Raw genomic sequence first — 17,665 nt, forward strand, 5'->3', positions numbered from 1 at the left:
CTTCTTACTAGACTCTCTGACCCCTTTTATATCCGGAAGGTTGTTTGTGTCCTCCTTAGTGAATACCGAACCAAAATACTTGTTCAATTGGTCTGCCATTTCTTTGTTCCCAGTTATGACTTCCCCTGATTCTGACAGCAGGGGACCTACGTTTGTCATTACTAACCTTTTTCTCTTTACATATCTATAGAAGCTTTTGCAGTCCATTTTATTGTTCCCTGCAAGCTTCCTCTCGTACTCTCTTTTCCCTGCCCTCATCAAACCCTTTGTCCTCCTCTGCTGAGTTCTAAATTTCTCCCAGTCCCCGTGTTCGCTGCTATTTCTGGCCAATTTGTATGCCACTTCCTTGGCTTTAATACTATCCCTGATTTTGCTTGATAGCCACGGTTGAGCCACCTGCCCTTTTTATTTTTACGCCAGAGAGGCCCCCAAGGGGCCTCGCACAACTCTATCCCTTGCCGGTCCTCCATCCTCCCCTCGAGTCATTGTTCCCTCCGGTAACCTCATAGCTCTGCCTGTCATCACTTCGAAGGGAGTCAGTCATGTCGTTCTATTCGGGGTGGACACAAGTCTCATTAGAATACCGGGAACAAATCTGCCCATCCCTTCCCGGTCTTCTCTTTTGCTTTAGCTTAGGACAATTTAAGAGTTCGGTTCATTCTTTCTACCATCCCTGAGCTTTTCAGGTGGTATGGGATGTGGAATCATTGATTAATCCCTAGTAAGGTGCATGTATGTCGGATTACCTTCCTGGTGAAGTATGTCCCCTGATCTGAATCTAACTGGAGGGGAACACCACAATGGGGGATTATTTCTTCTGCAAATATTCTTACTACGGTGGTGGTGGTGCAGTCCCTTGTGGCAAAGGCTTCCACCCATCGTGTAAATTGATCAATTACCGCTAGACAATATGTTTTTCCCCTAGAATTCGGGATGGGTCCAATAAAATCTATGTAAGTTTTCCCATGGTCCTGTGGGCCTTAACTGTCCCATTCGTACCTTTATGGGCTTCCTGGCATTATGCTGGGCGCATATAACACATCTCTGACAACGCTTGGCTACATCTTTCCCCATTCCTGGCCACCACCAGCATCTTCCCATATTCTCTATCATGTTGGATTGGCCAGTATGTGCTCGGCCGTGATATATTCCTAGCAGGCTGTTTTGTATACATTTCGGGGCAGCCACCTGGTCTCCCCACCGCCAGAGATTGTCTGTTCCCTTTGTTGCACCTTTATTTTCCCATTCCTGCCTGTACTTCTTCCCTGGGTATTTCTTTGTGCAATTCTATTATATTTACTTCCACCAGCCCAATAGCACAACTGGCTAGGGGAACTGTTTCTTCTAACCCATCTGATTCAGCTGCCAATTTGGCAGCTTCATCGGCTCTTGATTCCCTAACTGTTCCGGGGATTCTGTCTTGCGGTGCGCTTTTACTTTTATTACTGCGGCCTCTGTGGGGAGCCCTGCGGCCTCTACCAATCCCCTTTTCTTCCACTTTCCTTTCCCTGTGGAGTGCCTTCTCCTTGTATCTTAAGCATGTTTACTTCCTCTCTCTATTTTACACATCCCATTAAAGATAGAAAAGATAGATCAAATTTTCTAACTTGGTCCCAGTCATTTCGCATTTTTTTTATTCTTTATAACTGTTACTATTTATTTTCTTTCTGGCATGTGGGAAAACATTTACTTCCAATTAAGAAACTTAAATTAATAATGTCCAATATTTTTAAAATTTCATGCAGCGATGTTAAAGTTGTTTGGTGAACAAAATAAAACAGCTATCAGTGCAAACTCCTTTGCAGGTTTGTAAGAAGGCATGACGTCATTACGTGACTTCCCGTAATTTTTTGAAACCTTCCCTGATATGAGAGACAAGTGCTCGCAATTCATCTCGATCTCCCCACCTCGAGCATGACTGTCTCTCATCAAAGAATACGGCATTTTAGATTGCCATTAAACTTTCTAGCATTTTTTCCAAACTGTCCAGTATCATCCATTTTAAAAATGTTTCCAAACCTGAAATTTAAATTTCTTTTGCTGAACTAGAAACTTTCCCGGAATTTAGAATAAAATTTCCCAAACCACCAAATGGCAACTTTTATTTTTCCGAGAAAAAATCATTCTCAACATAGTGTATTTTATCTCTTCTTCCAATGTGGTGAAAATTTCATATCTGGAACTAGGAACATTCATACTTTGAAATAACCAGAATTTCAATGTGACCACAGTGAAAGTCCAGTTTTCATTGGTTAATTAACCTTAATTAAATTCAGACCAATATGTTATTTTCCAATGCCAATATGTTATTAACGATACACAATACAGAACAGACAAAATTTGATGTTAGTATTCTTCTTTCTTCAGATGCCTTTCCAATGAAGTGTAAAAATACTGAATTAGTTTTTGTATTTAGCAAACTTCACACATTTTACTCAGAAGGGAAAAGAGGGCAGAACTTCCCTTAGCTTGTAACTCCGAGAAATTTATGCAGGCATTTTATAAAAAGCGACACTAAAGAAGATGGTGCTTTTTAAATGTTCAAATTGATTTGCTTTCAATAACCAAATTGAAAAGACGGTGCATTGTTACGATTCAAATTGATTTAAAACAAGACCACACAATTTTTTTTTGGTAATCCATTTAAAACGTTCAATTTGTTTTTCTTTTAGTAACTGTAACTTCAAGGCTGAAGTTTTATCTTTTGTTAAACAACCCATCTTTTGTGCGTTTCATGGCTCCGTAAATCATAATCAAAATAAATCCGTACCTGCGTATCTAACATAAAATCTAGTTTAATTCTAGGTACACAATTTTCCCAGATCCAGTGCAACATTACAAAGGCTTAAAAAAGCTTTCAGCTCCATATCCGAAAAGTGGGGTGGGGTGGGGTGGGGGGCGGGGGGGTGGTGGGCGGTGCTGAGGACTTGGAGAATTTTGTAATACAGCAGAGGAGGACAAAGGGTTTAATTAGGAGGGGGATAATAGAGTATGAGAGGAAGCTTGCTGGGAACATAAAAACTGACTGCAAAAGTTTGTATAGATATGTGAAGAGAAAAAGATTAGTGAAAACAAACGTAGGTCCTTGCAGTCAGATTCAGGTGAATCTATAATGGGGAACAAAGAAATGGCAGACCAGTTAAACAAATACTTTGGTTCTGTTTTCACAAAGGAAGACACAAATAACCTTCCAGAAATACTAGGGGACCGAGTGTCTAGTGAGAAGGAGGAACTGAAAGATATCCTTATGAGGCGGGAAATTGTGTTAGGGAAATTGACGGGATTGAAGGCCGATAAATCCCCCGGGCCTGATAGTCTGCATCCCAGAGTACTTAAAGAAGTGGCCATAGAAATAGTGGGTGCATTGGTGATCATTTTCCAACATTCCACTCTGGATCAGTTCCTATGGACTGGAGGGTAGCTAATGTAACACCACTGTTTAAAAAAGGAGGGAGAGGGAAAATGGGTAATTATAGACTGGTTAGCCTGACATCAGTAGTGGGGAAAATGTTGGAATCAATTATTAAAGGCATAATAGCAGCGCATTTGGAAGGCAGTGATAGGATCAGTCCAAGTTAGCATGGATTTATGAAAGGGAAAATCATGCTTGATAAATCTTCTGGAATTTTTTGAGGATGTAACTAGTAGAGTGGACAAGGGAGAACCAGTGATGTATTGTATTTGGACTTTCAAAAGGCTTTTGACAAGGTCCCATACAAGAGATTGGTGTGCAAAATCAAAGCACATGGTATTGGGTGGGGTATTGTACTACGTGGATAGAGAACTCGTTGGCAGACAGGAAGCAGAGAGTTGGGATAAACGGGTCCTTTTCAGAATGGCAGGCAGTGATTAGTGGAGTGCCGCAGGGCTCAGTGCTGGGATCCCAGCTCTTTACAATATACATTAATGATTTAGATGAAGGAATTGAGTGTAATATCTCCAAGTTTGCAGATGACACTAAACTGGGTGGCGGTATGAGCTGTGAGGAGGACGCTAAAAAGCTGCAGGGTGACTTGGACAGGTTAGGTGAGTGGGCAAATGCATGTCAGATGCAGTATAATGTGGATAAATGTGAGGTTATCCACTTTGGGGGCAAAAACACAAAGGCAGAATATTATCTGATTAGGAAAGGGGGAGGTGCAACAAAACCTGGGGGCCATGGTTCATCAGTCATTGAAAGTTGGCATGCAGGTGCAGCAGGTGGTGAAGAAGGCAAATGGTATGTTGGCCTTCATAGCTGGGGATTTGAGTATAGGAGCAGGGAGGTCTTATTGCAGTTGTACAGGGCCTTGGTGAGGCCTCACCTGGAATATTGTGTTCAGTTTTGGTTTACTAATCTGAGGAAGGATGTTCTTGCTATTGAGGGAGTGCAGCGAAGTTTCACCAGACTGATTCCCAGGATGGCGAGACTGACATATGAGGAGAGACTGGATCAACTGGGCCTTTATACACTGGAGTTTTAGAAGGATGAGAGGGGATCTCATGGAAACTTACATGATTCTGACGGGACTGGACAGGTTAAATGCGGGAAGAATGTTCCTGATGATGGGGAAGTCCAGAACCAGGGGTCACAGTCTCAGGATATGGGGTAAGCCATTTAGGACCGAGATGAGGAGAAACTTCTTCACCCAGAGAGTGGTGAACCTGTGGAATTCTCTACCACAGAAAGTTGTTGAGGCCAATTCACTAAATATATTCAAAAAGGAGTTAGATGAAGTCCTTACTACTAGGGGGATCAAGGGGTATGGCGAGAAAGCAGGAATGGGATACTGAAGTTGCATGATCAGCCATGAGCTCATTGAATGGCGGTGCAGGCTAGAAGGGCCGAATGGCCTACTCCTGCACCTATTTTCTATGTTTCTATGTTTCTATGTTTCACCTGGCCGGAGAGTCTAAAGCTAGGGGGCATAGTCTCAGGATAAGGTATCGGCCATTTAAGACTGAGATATGGAGAAATTTCTTCTCTCAGAACATTATGAATCTTCAGAATTTTCTGTTCCAAAGGGCTGTGAATTCTGAGTCATTGAATTCACCGTGGGAAGAAGTCGTTCACCTGCTCTGAGTGTGGGAAGGGATTCACTCGGTCATCTACCCTGCTTAAATACCAGCAAGTTCACAAGTGACAGCAGGGGTTAGAATCTGCTGTTATTCAGGCTGTTAATAACATCCACTTATTGTATGTCACCATAATCCAGATCACTAATTGGAGCGTGGGTAGGTACAGCAGGAGCGGCGCGATCGGGGCGAAGGAGCAGAGAGAGTTTATAGAGCAACGTGATCGAGGCCCAGGAGAGGCGTGATGGCCCTGGGGCAGCACAGGCCAGCCCACACTGCGATATGTGTGTGTACTAGGTCTGTGCAGAAGAGCTGGTCTCCAGTCGTCTTGGTTAACCCTTGCCACTGGACTAAGACATAGCTCTCTCACGCCCATGTGGTGGCTGGTGTGCAACGGCCACCACATCTTAAAAAAAAATTCACGCACAGGCATCTTCCACCCTTCAATATGTAGTTCCGGACTTGGAATATCAGATCCTTCATTGAAACACCCGTGAACTCATCCCTTTTTGGTGTGGAAGCAAGTCATCCTTGATACGAGGCACCGCCTAAGAAGAGAAGAGTATATTCAATATAGATTTTTGGACTCTTATAGGAATCAAAAGTTTATGGGGATCGGGCGGGAAAGTAGAGTTGAGGTCTAAGATCAGCAATGATCTTATTGAATGGCAGAGCAGGCTTGAAGGGCTGTATGCCCTACTCCTGCCCCTGGTTCTTATATTCTAATAGGCTTGCGGGGCCTAATAGGCATACTTCTGTTCCTATGTTTGTATCAGTCACACCACTGCTTACACCTTCATCAGCTGGTTCCTTTCTTTGGGCTAGAACCTCCACTTTTTTTTGCCTGCTTAATGCCCACTTAACCGCTGAAATGACGTATAACGCCCAAATAACGCCCATTTTGGCACAACATGGAAACTGACGGGCTTTTTTAGGAGACTTATAGCTGAGCGTTATTTTCCCAATGGGCTTAACGGCAAGAAAAAATATTACCGCCGCCCACTTTTTTTGGGCGGAATCAGCAAAATGAGCGTTTTTACGCCCATATTATCGCCCAGCGTTACTTTCCTCATGGACTTAACGCTGAGATTCAATAATAACGCCCGGCGACTGTCTTTTGTTGTAAAGAACATATTTATCCAAACTAGCGGCCATGGAGATCGCCCACTGTCAATTTCACCACCTCTCTCAAAAATCGGCCAGAATATCGCCCGCTGAAAAAAACGCCCACAAAAAGTGGCACTAACCGGAACAGGTGCCAGCGGTGTGGTTGGCACTCTTACGTGAGGAGCTGATATCGGAAAGATTTGCCTGAAAGAGTGCTGATGTGAGTGGCAACGCTGACACAATGCTGGCTGACACAATGCTGTGTGTGTGCAGCTCAGACATCAATGGTGCTCATCACCTTGGTGTCAGTTAAAGTTGATTGATGAGATGTATTTAACCCTTTCACAGTAAGGAATCACCAGTGTGTAACGGTCCAGATTTCTGAGACAATGCGCAACAAGGTTATGTTCAATAACAAAAGTTTAATGCCAACATTGGTCTGAAATCATAAATAACACAGCCAATAATACCCATCCCCCGCCCACATCCCACTTTTTCCACCATTGACATAAATCACATGTTCAACATGTCCAGCAACACAGAATACAAAGGCAAAGCAGGAGCATGGTCCCCCGCCCCCATACATTGCAACAAATTGCCTACATGCAGATGGAGATATAACACAGCCATCACCTGCACACATGCATCTCACTTTCCTCTCTTTCCCCCGCCCCCCCCCTTTATTCTCCCCACCTCTATCCCTTCCCCTCCTCGCTCCACGGCACCTGGCTGAGGAGCTCCTCAGGCGGTGTCTCATTGGGGGGGATGAAGGCAGATGCATTGGTTGGACGGGTGCGGGGGCTACCGAGGCGGCAACATTTTCTGATGCAGAAGCAGGATCTTGGACCTTGCTCGTATCTGTCGTTCACAATGGCGGTGCCAAACCTAAGGATGGAGTGCTGCGCTCTGGGACCACTGGGACGGCTGTGGCAGCAGTGTTTCTGGCTATCACATCCAGGGACTCCGTCATGCACGGAATGTACTCTGACATGATGACCAGTTGTCTGGCTATGCCCCCCAAAGCTTCGATGAGCTGGTCACCAATGTCTACAGTCCTCCTGGTTAACTGAACCATCTCTCCGCTGTCATGTCACGCTCGTGGAACAGGCCTCCGCGGGGTCGGCGCCGTCCTGGGGACAAATGGGGTGCCCTGTGGAGAGATGTTTGGGGCCGGCACTTCCAGAGTGGAGGTGGGAATGACCGGAGGCTTTGGGGTGGAATGGGTTCTGGTGCGTGGCGATGCAGGTTCTTCGAAGTCCGCGCTCTCATCCGTCGAGAACAGGATTGACGGGCGACAGTTGGAGCTCCTCAGCACCAGATGTAGTAGGATCATCCACCGACTCCTGCCCCGCGCCCCCATCTTCTGGCCTCGCCTGGGGCCACGCTGCTGGCTGAGCTGCATGACACAAATGAGGTTGTTAGAGGAGAGGGGAGTGCTAGGGTGACAAGGTGAGTCCAGCGCCACACACAACATATGCATGACAAAAGCACCACCACTCTCAATCATTGCAGACATTACATTTCATGACCATCAACACATTTTGGATTGCAATGATTTTCATAAGGCCAGCATTATTTCGATGACACTTTCAGAAATCATCTATCATATATGACTGGATGAGTTGGTGTGGCATCTTTTGACTTTACATGACGTAATGGTGTAAGCTTTACTCACATGGCATCACTTCAGGGTCTGCAGATGCGTCCGTGGCTGTCCGCGGGTGCTTCCCCACGAGTGACTCGCTCCTCCATGTCAGTGATGTCGCTGGGGACTGGTGGCCCCCCATCCTTTCGCCTCTGCATGGACCTCATCGTCGATAGCTTCTTCTGTAAAAGGTGACAGGACGACATGGCATGAGGTCATTGCGTGATATCATTGCTAAGTACTGTCACAGACACTGATACAACACATAACCGACAGATGTAATCACGATTATTATGATTATTATCATTCTTTACCTAAAGACGTACACCGTGACGGCAGGCTTTGAGTAAGACATTCCCGGTCAAAATGCAAGACCTCACATCTGCTGATAGTCACTCATGACTGTTACAAATCAAATTATATAAATACATAAGTACATGTATATAAATGTAATACTTCTGCGGATCCCACAAGGTTGTTCCATCGTTTGCGGCATTGGTTGCCTTCACGCACCTCGTTGGTCGCCGACAAGACCACCTCTGCTATCTCGGTCCATATCCTCAGGTGGGCTTCATCACGCCCTCCATGTGTCAAATCACCCCAGTGTGATTCAACCTCCTGCAGGAGTGAGGCATTTGTCTCATCCGAGAACCTCCTGGCTCTTTTGCGGCCTCCAATATGCTCCTCTGCAACCTCACTGCTCTCTTCAGTGTCAGTCTCCACAGCGTGCTGTGATACCTGCTCCTCTCCCTCCATTATTGGACAAATTCGGTCAAATATGTGACTGTTAACAGCTACTTTTTGTATGCCTACTTGCTGTAAAGCTCTAAAGTCTCCCTCCTTCTTCCCAAAGCAGCCATACCACACCCAGCCACGCCTTCAGTCCCTCTGAGCTCCCTCTCTCTCTGTCTCCTCTTCTGCGCATGTGATGGTGACCCTTGACCTCCTGAATCGTGGGAATCGAGCGTTTCCATGCCGTTGCTAAGGACGGTCACACTTTACGGCAGAAGGTCAAAAAAATTTAACAATACCGCCCATTTTCAAAAATGTAAACTAGGTGTTTTGAGAATGGCCGAAAAGCCGGCGATCTGAAAACCCTTTTTTACTGCCCACGCTGGAAATAACGCCCATTTTTGGCCGATAAGCTCAAAAGTGGAGGTTCTAGCCCTTTGTCTTCAAACATTTGAGCGTAAATTTTCTGCTTGTTAAAATGAATGGACAGAAATTTATGGGTGGGATACTGGGATTCTCACCAGGAGTGCCCTATTCATAAGTTTCCTTACTTATACAATTCTTCAATAACATAAATTTGTAGTATTTATAAATTCATCAATTGCCTGAAATAAAAGCTTGCAAATTTGAATCTATTTCAAAGTGTTTTGGAAAGATTCTCAGACCGTCATAGGATGAGGGAATACACATTCTACCCTTCAATTCCCATCGATGCACAGATTCTGCAAACTGCATATGCTCAAAATGCATAGATTTGCTTGAATGGTGTTTCCTAACTTGTACAATAAAAATATTCATTCAGAGCCCAAGCTTTTAAGACATCAAGAGGCCTAAATGGGGATGTTAAAATACACAAATGTAATTAATTGAATACATTTAATGATGTTACAGCTATTAAAAAATATGTATTTTAAAATTTCCTTTTAACCCTCATTTTAGGTTATTGAGAAATAAAATGGCAGCTGGAAAATAGCTTCGGAAAGCATGAGACAATTTTGTGGACCCAGTGACCAGATTGCACAATACAGGGACTATATCGCAAAATTTCAAGGTAATTTATCTTGTATATTAAAGTTAGTATAATAGGTGCATGTTTCATTGAAACTTATTATACAGGTAACTAACTACCTGTAGTATTTGTTTCGCCTATAGGTGGTGCTGTGATAGATATTTTCAGTGTTATAGATGTCACATTGTGTTTCACACAATAGTTGCCTTATAGTGAGAGTATATCCCCCCACAGTTATGCAGTTTGGAACCAGTTCCTACAAATTGCTCAAATGTTTTCTGAAAAATGAACAGTGGCAGGGAAGAATGAGCGATCAAGAATATGGGTGCAAGGAGATAGAGGGAGAAAATTAGGCAGAAAAAAATAGGTAGTAGAGAGAGAGGTTTGAATGTATGAAAATGTCGGGACAGGAAATGACCAGCTGATCCATCTAGCCTGTCTCATGCACTTTGAACATGACTAGTTAGCCATCTTGACAAAGTCTAGCTCTGTGCCCTTTTTTGACTTTAGGCACATGGATGGTTTCTTCACCATCTGTGGAGAGAGAAACACAGTTAACATTTCAGGTCAATTACCTTTCGTCAGAACTGGAAAAAGTTAGAGGCAGGGAAAGGGGAAGGGGAGGAAAGACCAAAAGGGAAGATCTTTGATAGGATGGAAGGCAGGAGAGATTAAATGAGAAAAGGGTGATGGTGCAAGGGGAACGGAGATGGTAATGGAACAAGTAAAGAAAGGGTTTCGAGGAGGTGCAAATGGGACTATCAGAATCATCAGCAACAGCTGTCATCCAAAAATATGTGGGCAGAGGTTATGATCTGAAATTGTTGAACTCGCATGTTGAGTCCGGAAGGTTGTAAAGTGCCTAATTGAAAGATGAAGCTTGCGTTGAGGTTCATTGGAACAGTGTAGCATGCCGGGGACAGAGTTCAGAGTGGGAGTAGAGCAGAGAATTAAAGTGACAGGTGACCGGAAGCTCAGGGTCACGCTTGCGGTGTGCTCGGAGATGTTCCACACACAGTCACCCAGTCTGTTTTTTATCTCCCCAACATGGAGGAGACTGTGCCATGAGCAGCAAATACAGTATACTAAACTGAAAGACGAGAAGTAAATCGCTGTTTCACCGAGAAAGAATGAACACCCAAACACTCCTTTCGGGTGAAACAGCGATTTACTTGATATTCCTGGCTATAGGGTATTGGGAAGAAAAGAAAGGAGGAGGGCCGACAGTATTGATCAAAGGGCACTGGCACCAGTATTGGGACAGGAAGGAACTCTACCATTGGGATGGGCTCCACCTGAACCAGTCTGGGACCAGGGTCTTGCGGAAAGGATAAATAGGACGATCACAAGGACTTTAGATTAGTCAATGGGTGGAGGGCTCAGGTGGAAATTGTACTACAAATAGTAGTTCAAAAAGAAACTAAAGGGAAGAGAGTAGAGTAACAGTCAGAAATTGTGCTTTAGGCACTAAATGTAAAGGGAAAACTAAAAGATGTAAAGTGATTAAACCAGGAGAGAGAAATAAGAAACAAGTGAGTAAAACATTAGAGCTGAAGGACAGGTTAGGGTGTGTCCCAAATAAGAGTTCTTTATACAAATGCACGGAGTGTAAGGAATAAATTGAATGAACTGCAGGTGCAAACTCAAATTGGAAGGAAAGACATGGTAGCCATTACGGAGACATAGCTGCAAGATGATCAGGACAGGAAACTAAATATACCAGGTTATAAGGTTTACAGGAAAGATGGGGGAAAGGGCAGAGGCAGAGGAGTAGCCTCAGTGATTAAGGATGAAATCACTTTAATGATAGAGGATATCACGAGAAGTAAGCAGGCAGTGGAGATTTTATGGGTAGAATTAAGAGATGGAAAAGTATTGAAGACTATAGTGGGAGTTGTGTATAGACCCCTGATAGCAGCTGTAAAGTGCTAGATTGTATAAATGCAGAGATTAGACAAGCATGTAGTAAATGCAGAATGCTTTTAATGGGAGAGACTTTAACTTTCATAACTTTCATATAGATTGGGATTGTTTTCTACAACAATAATTTCCAGAGGCAACAAGGGGACATGCCATGTTTGATTGAGTAATAAGTCAGATTTAGTCAACACCTAACTGCGTGAACATTTATCCAATAGCGATCATAAGATGATCAAGTTCAACGTAGCGTTTGAAAGAGAGCAACACAAAACAGCTACTAAGATTCTAGATTTGAGTAAGGCCGACTTCAACGTGATGAGACAGAGACTGTCCACAGTAAATTGGGCAAATCTGTTAATGGGTAAAATGTCAGAAGATCAGTGGGAGATGTTCAAAAAAGACTTTAAGGTGATACTGAACCAGTTTATACCCCTGAGGGCAAGAGCTCTACTTGATAAAAAAAGAGCTATGGATGACTAAAGAGATAAGGGACAGCATAAAAAGAAAAGAAAAAACATACAAAAATGAAAAAATAGCACAGATCCTGGCGAATGGGAAAGATACAAAGAACAGAAAAGGGTCACAAAACAGACAGTAAGAGCTACAAAAAGGGAGTATGAAAAGAAACTTGCAAGTGATATCAAAATCAATACAAAGATTTTTTACAATTACATTAGAAACAAGCAGGAGCAATGTTGGCGCCTTAAAAACTGAAAGCGGTGATATTGTTAATGATAAGGAAATGGCGGATGTGTTGAATAATTACTTTGTGTCAGTATTTACAATAGAAGCAGAGGATAGAATGCCAGAAATCCCAAGGAAACTAATATTAAATCAGGGACAGGGACGTAATAAAATTAACGTAAGTTAAATAACAGTAATGAAGAAAATAATGGCATTAAAGAGTGACAGATCCCCAGGACCAGATGGTTTCTATCCCGGGGTTTTAAAAGAAGTAGATGAGCACATTGCTGATGCCCCAAGTATAATCTTTCAAAGTTCTCTGGATTCAGGAACCGTTCCTTTAGATTGGAAAATTGCGCATGTTACTCTGCTATTAAGAATGGTGAGAGAGGGAAACCAGGGAATTATAGACCAGTTAGCCTAACATCTGTTGTCGGAAAATTGCTAAAGTCTGTAATTAAGGATAGAGCAACTGAACACGTCAACATTTTTCAGTTGATCAGAGAGAGCCAGCATGGATCTGTGAAAGGTAGGTCGTGCCTGATGAACCTGATTGAATTGTTTGAAGAGATGACTAAAATAGTGGAGAGGTGAATGTCTATTATTTATAATAATAAGGTTATTTATATGGACTTCCAGAAGGCATTTGATAATGTTCCACATAAGAGACTGTTAACTAAGGTAGAAGCCCATGGAATTGACCTGGTTAGGAAATTGGCTGAACGGCAGGAGACAGGCAGTAGGGATAATGGGTAGTACTCTAATTGGCAAGATGTGAGTAGTGGCATCCCGCAGGGATATGTGTTGGGGCCTCAACTATTCACTGTATTTATTAATGACTTAGATGATGGCATAGAAAGTGATATCCAAATTTGTCGTAGACACAAAAATAGGCGGCATTGTAGGCAATGTAGACGAAAGCATAAAATTACAAAGGGGTATCGACAGATTAAGTGAATGGGCAAAACTGTGGCAACTGGATTTCAAAGTAGGAAAATATGAGGTCATCCACTTTGGACCTAAAAACGATAGAACAGGGTACTTTCTAAATGCTGAAAAGCTTAAAAACAGTTGAGGTCCAAAGAGACTTGGGGCTCCAGATACATAGATCGTTAAAATGTCATGAGCAGGTAGAGAAAATAATTTTTAAATGGCTAATGGAATGATGGCTTTTTTATCTAGAAGACTAGAATACAAGGGGGTAGAAGTTATGCTGCAGCTATACAAAATCCTGGTTAGACCACACCTGGAATACTGTGAGCAGTCTGGGCACCACACCTTAGGAAGGATATATTGCCCTTGGAGGGAGTGCAGCGTAGGTTTACCAGAATGATACCCGGACATCACAGGTTAAGTTATGAGAAGAGATTGCTCAAATTAGGGTTGTATTCCATAGAATTTAGAAGGGTAAGGAATGATCTGTTTGAAGTTTTCAAGAAATTAAGAGGAACAGATAAGATAGATAGAGAGAAACTATTTCTGCTGGTTAGAACATAAGAACATCAGGAGTAGGCCATCTAGCCCCTCGAGCCTAATCCGCCACTCAACAAGATCATGGCTGATCTGGCCGTGGACTCAGCTCCACTTACCCGCCCGCTCCCCATAACCCTTAATTGCCTTATTGGTTAAAAATCGATCCATCTGTGATTTGAATGCATTCAATGAGCTAGCCTCAACTGCTTCCCTGGGCAGAGAATTCCACAGATTCACAACCTTCTGGGAGAAGAAATTCCTTCTCAACTCGGTTTTAAATTGGCTCCCCCGTATATTGAGGCTGTGCCCCCTAGTTCTAGTCTCCCCGACCAGTGGAAACAACCTCTCTGCCTCTATTTTGTCGATCCCTTTCATTATTTTAAATGTTTCTATAAGATCGCCCCTCATCTTTCTGAACTCCAACGAGTAAAGACCCAGTCTACTCAACCTATCATCATAAGGTAACCCCCTCATCTTCGGAATCAGCCCAGTGAATCGTCTCTGTACCCCCTCCAAAGCTAGTATATCCTTCCTTAAGTAAGGTCACCAAAATTGCATGCAGTACTCCAGGTGCTGCCTCACCAATACCCTGTATAGTTGCAGCAGGACCTCCCTGCTTTTGTACTCCATCCCTCTTGCAATGAAGGCCAACATTCCATTTGCCTTCCTGATTACCTGCAAACTAACTTTTTGGGATTCATGCACAAGGACCCCCAGGTCCCTTTGCACCGCAGCATGTTGTAATTTCTCCCCATTCAAATAATATTCCCTTTTACTGTTTTTTTTTCCAAGGTGGATGACCTCACATTTTCCGACATTGTATTCCATCTGCCAAACCTTAGCCCATTCACTTAACCTATCTAAATCTCTTTGCAGCCTATCTGTGTCCTCTACACAACTCGCTTTCCCACTAATCTTTGTGTCATCTGCAAATTTTGTTATACTACACTCTGTCCCCTCTTCCAGGTCATCTATGTATATTGTAAACAGTTGTGGTCCCAGCACCGATCCCTGTGGCACACCACTAACCACCGATTTCCAACCCGAAAAGGACCCATTTATCCCGACTCTCTGCTTTCTGTTAGCCAGCCAATTCTCTATCCATGCTAATACATTTCCTCTGACCCCGCATACCTTTATCTTCTGCAGTAACCTTTTGTGTGGCACACAATCGAATGCCTTTTGGAAATCTAAATATACCACATCCATCGGTACACCTCTATCCACCATGCTCGTTATATCCTCAAAGAATTCCAGTAAATTAGTTAAACATGATTTCCCCTTCATGAATCTATGTTGCGTCTGCTTGATTGCACTATTCCTATCTAGATGTCCAGCTATTTCTTCCTTAATGATAGCTTCAAGCATTTTCCCCACTACAGATGTTAAACTAACCGGCCTATAGTTACCTGCCTTTTGTCTGCCCCCTTTTTTAAACAGAGGCGTTACATTAGCTGCTTTCCAATCCGCTGGTACCTCCCCAGAGTCCAGAGAATTTTGGTAGATTATAACAAATGCATCTGCTATAACTTCCGCCATCTCTTTTAATACCCTGGAATGCATTTCATCAGGACCAGGGGACTTGTCTACCTTCAGTCCCATTAGCCTGTCCAGCACTACCCCCCTGGTGATAGTGATTATCTCAAGGTCCTCCCTTCCCACATTCCTGTGACCAGCAATTTTTGGCACTTTTTTTGTGTCTTCCACTGTGAAGACCAAAGCAAAATAATAGTTTAAGGTCTCAGCCATTTCCACATTTCCCATCATTAAATCCCCCTTCTCATCTTCTGAGGGACCAACATTTACTTTAGTCACTCTCTTCCGTTTTATATATATGTAAAAGCTTTTACTATCTGTTTTTATGTTTTGCGCAAGTTTACTTTCGTAATCTATCTTTCCTTTTTTTATTGCTTTCTTAGTCATTCTTTGCTGTCGTTTAAAACTTTCCCAATCTTCTAGTTTCCCACTAACCTTGGCCACCTTATACGCATTGGTTTTTAATTTGATACTCTCCTTTATTTCCTTGGTTATCCACGGCTGGTTAACCCTTCTCTTACCGCCTCTCTTTTTCACTGGAATATATTTTTGTTGAGCACTATGAAAGAGCTCCTTAAAAGTCCCCCACTGTTCCTCAATTGTGCCACCATTTAGTCTGTGTTCCCAGTCTACTTTAGCCAACTCTGCCCTCATCCCACTGTAGTCCCCTTTGTTTAAGCATAGTATGCTCGTTTGAGACACTACTTCCTCACCCTCAATCTGTATTACAAATTCAACCATACTGTGATCACTCATTCCGAGAGGATCTTTTACTAGGAGATCGTTTATTATTCCTGTCTCATTACACAGGACCAGATCTAAGATAGCTTGCTCCCTTGTAGGTTCTGTAACATACTGTTCTAAGAAACAATCGCGTATGCATTCTATGAATTCTTCCTCAAGGCTACCCCGTGCGATTTGATTTGACCAATCGATATGTAGGTTAAAATCCCCCATGATTACTGCCGTTCCTTTTTCACATGCCTCCATTATTCCCTTGATTTATTGCCCGCCCCACCATGAAGTTATTATTTGGGGGCCTATAAACTACGCCCACCAGTGACTTTTCCCCTTTCTATCTCTAATCTCCACCCACAATGATTCAACATTTTGTTCATTAGAGCCAATATCGTCTCTCACAACTGCCCTGATATCATCCTTTATTAACAGAGCTACCCCACCTCCTTTCCCTTCTTGTCTATCATTCCGTATTGTCAAATACCCCTGTATGTTTAATTCCCAGTCTTGGCCACCCTGCAACCACGTTTCTGTAATGGCCACCAAATCATACCCATTTGTAATGATTTATGCCGTCAACTCATTTACTTTGTTTCGAATGCTGCATGCGTTTAGGTAAAGTGTTTTAATACTAGTTTTTAAACCATGATTTTTAGTTTTGACCCCTCCTGCAGCCCCTTTATATTCAAACATATTGTCCCTTCCTATCACCTTGTGGTTTACACTTACCGCAGTGCTACTCTGCTCTGTTGCCTCCTGCCTTTTGCATCCTTTCTTGGGGTTCTGTTCATCTGCGCTCTCACCCACTCTAACTAGCTCAGAGCCCTCTCCTGGGTTCCCATCCCCCTGCCAAGTTAGTTTAAAGCCCTCCCAACCGCATTATCAAAACCACCCGTGAGAACATTGGTCCCGTCTCTGTTGAGGTGTAACCTGTCCGACTTGTACAGGTCCCACCTACCCCAGAAGCGGTCCCAATTGTTCAGGAAACTAAAGCCCTCCCTCCTACACCAATGCCCCAGCCACGTATTTATCTGACTAGCCTTCCTATTTCTACCCTCACCAGTGCGTGGCACTGGCAGTAATCCCGAGATTACCACTTTTGAGGTCCTGACTTTCAATCTTACTCCGAGCTCCCTAAACTCAGCTTTCAGGACCTCACCTCTTTTTCTACCTATGACGTTGATACCAATGTGGACCACAACCACTGGCTGTTCCCCATCCCTCCCCAGAATGCCCTGCAGTTGCTCAGTGACATCATTGACCCTTGCTCCTTCGGGAGTCTAGGACTAGGGGACATAGGCGGTGTTGGACCTCGTCATCGATGTCTGCCCTTGCTGATAGTAGACTCCCGAGGTATGGAAAATGGTCCACGTTGCCCAAGGTCACGCTGTAGATTTTGATGACCGGGGGGCAATGCTGTGTGGCGGGGTTAGATTGGTGAAGGACCTTTGCCTTACGGATGTTTAGTGTAAGGCCTATGCTTTCGTACGCCTCGGTGAAAGTGTTGACGATGGCTTGGAGTTCGGCCTCTGAATGTGCACAGGCGCAAACGTCGTCTGCATACTGTAGTTCGATGACTTGGATCTAGCCTGAAGGCGACCAAGGTTGAACAGTTTCCCACTGGTTCTATAGTTTAGTTCTACTCCAGCCGGGAGCTTGTTGAGAGTGAGATGGAGCATTGCAGCAAGGAAGATCGAGAAGAGCGTTGGTGCAATGACACAGTCCTGCTTGACCCCAGTCCGGACGAGGATTGGGTCTGTAGTGGA

General features: G+C 43.6%; 1 protein-coding gene across 2 annotated transcripts in view; it reads left to right on the forward strand.

The window, feature by feature from the left end:
* Positions 1 to 17,665, forward strand: part of zbtb20 (zinc finger and BTB domain containing 20) — a 392,419-nt gene that overhangs the window by 323,222 nt on the left and 51,532 nt on the right. For both annotated transcript variants that reach the window (XM_070892903.1, XM_070892904.1), the window contains one exon: positions 9,479 to 9,590. The gene's annotated coding sequence lies outside the window, so the exon portion shown is untranslated. The remainder of the gene's footprint in view (positions 1 to 9,478; positions 9,591 to 17,665) is intronic.

Source organism: Pristiophorus japonicus, chromosome 11, assembly GCF_044704955.1.
Source record: "Pristiophorus japonicus isolate sPriJap1 chromosome 11, sPriJap1.hap1, whole genome shotgun sequence".
In the NCBI taxonomy this organism is placed as follows: Eukaryota; Metazoa; Chordata; class Chondrichthyes; family Pristiophoridae; genus Pristiophorus; species Pristiophorus japonicus.